Here is a 6,773-nt window from a genome sequence, read left to right on the forward strand (position 1 = left end):
TAGAATGCAGGCAGAATATGGGCAAGGATTAAGTGGTTGTTATCTGAGTGATTGTCAGAACAAGGAGGCAAAATCAAATGCGATGACCCTTTCTAGAAGAAAGAATAATGACATCACCACAACCTAGACATGGACTGTCCAACTCAATCTGCATTACATCCCTCTAAGGTGAGTGATAGAATTGCCTCTTGTTTTTTCACATAAGGAAATGGAGGTTTATGGAAGTGAAGTTATTTTCCCAAGGTCAGATAAGGAGGAGGTGTTCTAACACAGGCCAGCTTACCCCACACAACTCTGCCAGTAATCTCTATGCTTAACAGATCTCATTTGCTGGGGTGGGTGTCTGGCTCAAGGTCCTCTAAAGCAGACTGGCTTCCATAAGGGTAAGCATTAAGCATTTCCTTCAACATGCTAAATACTTTCTTCTTCTCTAGTATATGGGTTATTATTTAATGGCACAATTACTCAGTTATTTTGGGGGCATGATGTCTTGCTTTTGTGATTACATTATTTGTGACTATCAACACATCTCTGGGAACTTGTACCAAAGGAGTGATACAAGGCAATGCAATGTTCTGAGAAGAATTTCATCAGTTTTATGTTTGAAGATTTATTTCCCTGTGATTGTAAAACAGGCACAAAAATCAGAATACAAAACAGAATGTATGTTATTCTAGCCTGCTTGAAAGTACACATTTATATACTGGAATCTAAAGTGGAAAAAATCCTAGATGTTAACACTAGAAGTTGACAGTGGTTACTTCCAGAAGGTGGGCCTGGTTGACTGTCATTCTATCTTGATGTCCTTTTGTATTGTCTGATGTTTTATCTTATGATCAGAAAAAATAAAACTACATGTTTACTGGAAAAAAATTCAGAAAAATAGAAAGAAGAAAAGAATAATCATTTCATTCCTACTACTTAGTTTAAAGTATATAGTGCTTAGTTTAAAGTTTGATAGACTAAGGTTAACCTAAATTACTTACAAATCTTATCATGAAAGATTTTTAGTTTTTAAGTTTTCCATTTTCATTGAAAAACAAAACACCAATTTCAAAGTTACCATGGCATATTCTCTTTTTATATAACTTAGGAAAGCCTTAATGAAATGTTCAAGTATTATTGGTTTTAGATATTCCAATTAAATGCATTACTCTTTCATTAGTGTGAATGAACAGAAGCATGGTAAAACAAATATATTTTGGCAAATATACTTGTAATCATCTCTACACATATGTACATTATATGACCATATATATTTTATAGTATTTACAGGTTTGGGGGATTCAATCCTTTTTTTTTTTTTTTAAAGATTTATTAGTGCATACAGAACTGGGGTACAGGCCAGAGGCTCAGGGGCGGTGAGAGGCATCACCAGAGACAGAGTGGGGAACAGAACAGGCAGATTCACGAAGTACACCGCTGAGGGGAGCAGCGGGCGGGTCAGGAGAGGTCTGCTGCTCCATGGGGTCACCTCCGGGGCAGGCAGGAATTGAACTCATGCGGAAGCGGCTTTAGATTCTCAGTGCTGTGCCTTAATCCGCTGCACCACCAGGGAGGGCCTCAATCCTTTTTTAAATGTTGGTTAGAGCAATTAGTATGTTCTGATGATATTAAAATATTGAATGATTATCTAACAAGTCATAGGCACAATTTATTTAAATATTATTCTTTTAAAAACTTTTATAATGATCACCAATGACATTTTTTTTAAAAAATATTTATTTATTTATTCATACAGAACTGGGGTACAGGCCAGAGATGTGGAGGGTGAGAATATTCACCAGAGACAGAGAGGGGAGCAGAACAGGCAGATCGAGGAAGTATACTGCTGAGGGGAGCAGCAGGTGGGTCAGGAGAGGTCTGCCATGCCATGTGGATCTCCTCTGGGGCAGGTGGGGATCGAACTCATGCGGAATTGGCTTAAGCTTCTTAGTGCTGTGCTTTAACCCGCTGTGCCATCAGGGAGGGCCACCAATGACATTTTAACCATTTTGTCCATGAATATTGATCAGCATTTTAGTTTTTCTAGATTCTTAGAGTTATGGAGTTAATGTGAATAATTATAATTTAGTTACCTATTGCTATGTAATAGGCCAACCCGCATAATGACTTGAAACAGTAATTTATTATTGTCACTCTTGGCTTTGGGGCTTGTACAGATGGTAGCCATCTTGAGAGGCAAGCTACCACAGATCATTTTTAAATATGTACTAAAGTATAACTTGGAAAAGTTTTATTTTTTTGTACTTTTATAGACTTTAGAAAAACTGAAATGTAGTGAGTAGTACTGAGATGCATGTATTTACTATTTATCATAAATTATGGTATTGTTTTAAGCTTGCAAAATAAGTGAACATTCACAAAGTTCTACAGAAAGAAATTTCTATCTGAAAGAATCTTGCTAATGCCCCTTGGAGGAGGATGAGTGAGGAAGGTAGGCCTGTCGCAGGCCTAAAATATACAGTGAGAACATCACTGGGATGGAAGAGTTACTGTGGAATGCCTGTGCCTCAGGCAAACACTGAACTTTCCCACCTTCTGAGGTTCAGCTCAGAATGTCCCAGTTCAGGCCAGACCTCCAGGGTCACACAGCAACCTGGGTATGGGTGCCAGGAGGAGTGTGGAGAGGCTGGCAGGGTGTTGTCCTGGGGCAATCCTGGAGGGACAAGCCCTGGCTGGGAAGGGATTTGAGATAGAGGAGCTGTGAGAAGGAAGAGGGAGGCACAGAACAAGGTGACTAATTGGAGACAAGAATCTCCAGCTGTGGTCTGAAGAGCCAGCTCAGCAGTGCTGGGCCTGTCATTTCACGTACAGTGAATCTTCCACCTAATCACTAGAAATCTGGCATTCTGCACTGTGGATACGTGACCATGTAGTATCACCAACTCTGAACTACTTTGGGAAGGGGAAAAATAGAGTGCTCTTTGGTCTCTACGGCTGCAAATGCTCTCTGTGCCTTTGGTGAAACATTTATCATGCTGATCTTGCTGGACCTTGCCCCTCCCAGAAGATGTCTCTTCATTGTTAATTGTCCTAAAACTCCAGAGAGGCAGAAGACAATAGTGGTTATGACTGTGGCTTCTGGAAGTCAGTGTTCAGATTTAAATTCTGACTCCAGCACTACTGCATGTGACTTGTGGTGATTTAGCTTCTGTGCTCACTGGCTTTCTTATCTATAAAGAGAGACTCAAAGATAATCTCACCTTGTTTAGGTGTAGTGAGGACTGAAGTTCATTCATTCCTATAGAGTTTGTTAGAACTCTGTGTCACAAACTGAACACTCATAAAGCGTTGCTCGTCACTTTAACTTTGCATCATTTTTTCTTATACTGTATTAATGTTTTGTTTGTTTTAAATGTTTTTTTTAAACAATAGTTTATTTTTACATCATTTTGTGCCTTTTTTCATCTCAGTTGTAATCCCTGTGGGCTTCCATCACCAAATCCATACCGCCACCTCCCCATTATCGATCCTATTCCTCACTCCACCCCTGTAAAATGTCTTTGATATGTAGTTGTTCATTATTATTATTAAGTGTTTTCTTTCTAAGGGTTGGTTTAAATTTGCAGCAGAATTGAACAGAAGGTAGAACTATTTGCCTCCAAATATGCAAAGCCTTGCCTACTACCAAAATCCTAGCTCCAACTGGTTGCATTTGTTATAGCTAATGAATTGACAATTGATACATCAGTATCACCCAAAGCTGCTGATTCACTTTAGAGTTTAGGTTTGCTGCTATAAATTCTGTATCACACAGAACAGGTTCACTGCCCTAAAATCCTCTATTTGTATAATTTAAAAGTATAGTCTAGAACTGTGATATTCGATTTGTATAATTTAAAATGACAGTTTGCCTCAAGTTGTAGATAATAAAACTTTTTAGTGTATGTTTTATTTCCTCTTCTAAATTAACTAAAATTTAGCTTATGTGAACTGTTCAATTTTACTTGCTTCACAGAGTCAATGACAACCCTTGGTAAAAGTGTTTGGACTTATAGGTAGATAAATGGCAGATGAATGAGACCTGTGGATGGAGCAAATTTACATGAGATTTTTCTTTAAAACATTTTTTTTTAGCATTTTATACATTTTTTCCTGTGAACATGTTATTTTTGTGACTTATTAAAAAGATCCTAATCTTTTTCACTGTTCTTCAGCTCTTTTTATACTGATTCTTAAACCTGGCTCATCATTTGGAATTGTACTTTGTGTTATCTATGGCAGGTGGCATCATGCTTTCTGATTAGTACTCAGTGAAGTACAACATTAAGGGCAGATTCTGGAGTTAGATGCTTTGGCCCAAGTCTCAGTTCCTTGCTTCTTGGTTGTGCGACTTTGATAAATTACTTACTTCTCTGTGCTAGCCTTGTCTTATCTATAAGAGGGGATGTTGATGGTGATGTAAAAGATTTGTGAGGATTATCTGACTTAATATGTGTGGGGAGCACAGATGGTGACTGGCATATAAGTGCTCATAAGTGTTAGCTTTTGTTGTGATCATCCATGAAAGCTTGTTAGGACACTCAGGATCAGTCCAGAGAAGCTTCTGTTCCAATTAAGGACTACAGGGTCTGTTTGTGTCTTGCCTTTTTTACTGCCACGCCCACACATTGGTCTGAAAAAGTACAATTCTGACAAAAAGAGTTTCATGTTCAATTTTGGGTACAAATCTAAATTTAGGCTTCTGCTGCCATTTGAACGAAAGAACTCTTATATAAAACTCATCAAGATACTAATTAAAGTCTTAAAGATTGGATTGTAAGCTAAATTGTAAAGGAGGAAACTGTTTGCTGTCTTGATCTTACCCTTTAATGGTAACTACAAAATATAACAATTGAGACTGGACTATGAGTTGTCTCTGCTGAAAGTGTTTGGCTGGAAGTGGCCCAGGGAGATCTGGTCACCCTCTATCCCAGCACGTTTTCACATGAATTATAAGCCAAGGTATAGAGTAGGAGATGAATGTACAATGGGAGAATATTACCTTCAAAGCCAAAGTACCAATCATCGTCAGAGAAATAGTTAATGCTGTGAGTTCTTCCAAAAAAGTCAACCCTGCAGTGAAGTGCAAACCAACCCCTTTTGGTTATTGTTAGTCTTAGGTTAGCTTGAAGTTTCCTTAAAGATTTGATGCTAGCAAGGCTTGATTTGAACAGTACAAAAAAATCTCAAAATAATACTTTCAAGAAATAGCTGATGTGTTCCTAAGCAAATAATTTCATTTATTCTACAAACAATTTTGAGTTGGGATTGGATGCAGAAATAGGTGCTGGGAATAAAGAAGTGAACAGACCAGTAATAATATCTAGCTACAAGGGAAGCTGGGAGAATAAATATATGGCCTCTTAAGCTGTACAGTGAGAGATGGGGCTTGTGTCTCAAGATACAAGATTCCTCAAACCTCTGCAGGAAGGGTCAGATCCTGAGTGACTAAAAGGAATGAATGACAAATATTCCTTCAGAGCAGGACCCTGTTTTCCAAGTCTACTGCTTTCTTCATCATATCATGGTTTTGCCACAATATGAAAACAATCTTTTTCCCCTTTACTTTCAAAAGGCAGTCTGGTAGGGTGAGAGAGCACTGAGAATTCCATTCTTCAGTGTGTATTTAATAGTTTCTCCACTGGAGCAAATGCCATGGACTGATGTTTTTTCATGGGAATTCTAGCCCCACTCTCTTTGGCAGAAAATCCTAACTATTTTTGGAAGTTGGAAAAAAATTGAGAGAATCTGGTTCACTTTTGGTCATGTACAGTAATGTTATTTTTGTGTATCTAGGACAGTGACATGGTCAATGCTTATTTTTAATTGACTTTCTGGAGACTCAAGGGTGGGCTGAAAGGTCGGGAGCAAGGCAGGAGTCACTCTCAGTTGGCTGGAGCCCTGTCCTTTTGGTTTGTACTCACTAGCAAAGGCCTCTTCATCTGAGTGCCTGAGATTTCTTCCCTTCAGGTTCAACTAGGCCTCTCTCTTTTTGAATCCAGCTAGAATTTTCTCTAAGAGGGCTTTTATCTCCAGAATCGGGACACTGGCATTTGAATCTTAACTCTATCACTTAATCATTATTGGAGTTGAGCAAGTTACTTACTCAAGCCTTTATCTATGCAACAAAACTAATGGATTAAATAATCCCTAATCAGTATGTTTTGGGCTGCAAAATAAAATACCCACATAAAAATAATTCTACACTATTAAGAATGACTTAAAAATAAGGGACATATTTTGTTTAAATCAAAATTCTGGCCTTATTTCATTGATTGGTTCAACAACTCAAGGATATAACCGAAGACATGGACCCTATAGTTGTAGTGCTATCATCTTTAGCATGATACCATCATAGTTTCAGGCATCAAGAGAAGACACCTGATATCAGAGTCAAGAAGAGAGGAGGGAGTACTTCCTTGTGAGTCTTTTTATAAGGGAGAAAACCTTTCCTAGAAGATACCAGCAGACTTTTCAGTTCCATGCCATAGTTCCAAAGGAAGGTGGGCAAATGACTATTTTAAACATTTGAAGGCACCATCATCAAGTCAACTTCTATCAGTACATTAAAGACTCCTTAGTGGCCTAGAGGTTAAGTCTTAGTTCTGGGGAACTGACCAACATAGGGAGCAGCAGACTTCCCCTGTCTTGTCTGCTGCTCCCCTCCGCAGTGAAATCAGTTAACTGAAATCAGTTAAGTCTGCTTGTTCTGCTCCCCACTCAGTCTCTGGTGAATCCTTTTACAGTCCTGCAAGCCTCTCCTTACGGCCCTCCCCCCCTCCTCCCAT

General features: G+C 38.6%; 1 long non-coding RNA gene across 1 annotated transcript in view; it reads left to right on the forward strand.

Moving 5' to 3' along the window:
* Nucleotides 1-11: 11 nt before the first annotated feature.
* The window catches only part of LOC101633317, a 16,862-nt gene continuing 10,100 nt past the window's right edge, over nt 12-6,773 (forward strand). The window contains exon 1 of the long non-coding RNA XR_001145194.1: nt 12-168. This is a non-coding gene — a long non-coding RNA (uncharacterized LOC101633317). The remainder of the gene's footprint in view (nt 169-6,773) is intronic.

The sequence above is a fragment of the Condylura cristata genome, unplaced genomic scaffold (assembly GCF_000260355.1).
Source record: "Condylura cristata isolate star-nosed mole 26May11 unplaced genomic scaffold, ConCri1.0 scaffold00007, whole genome shotgun sequence".
In the NCBI taxonomy this organism is placed as follows: domain Eukaryota; kingdom Metazoa; phylum Chordata; class Mammalia; order Eulipotyphla; family Talpidae; genus Condylura; species Condylura cristata.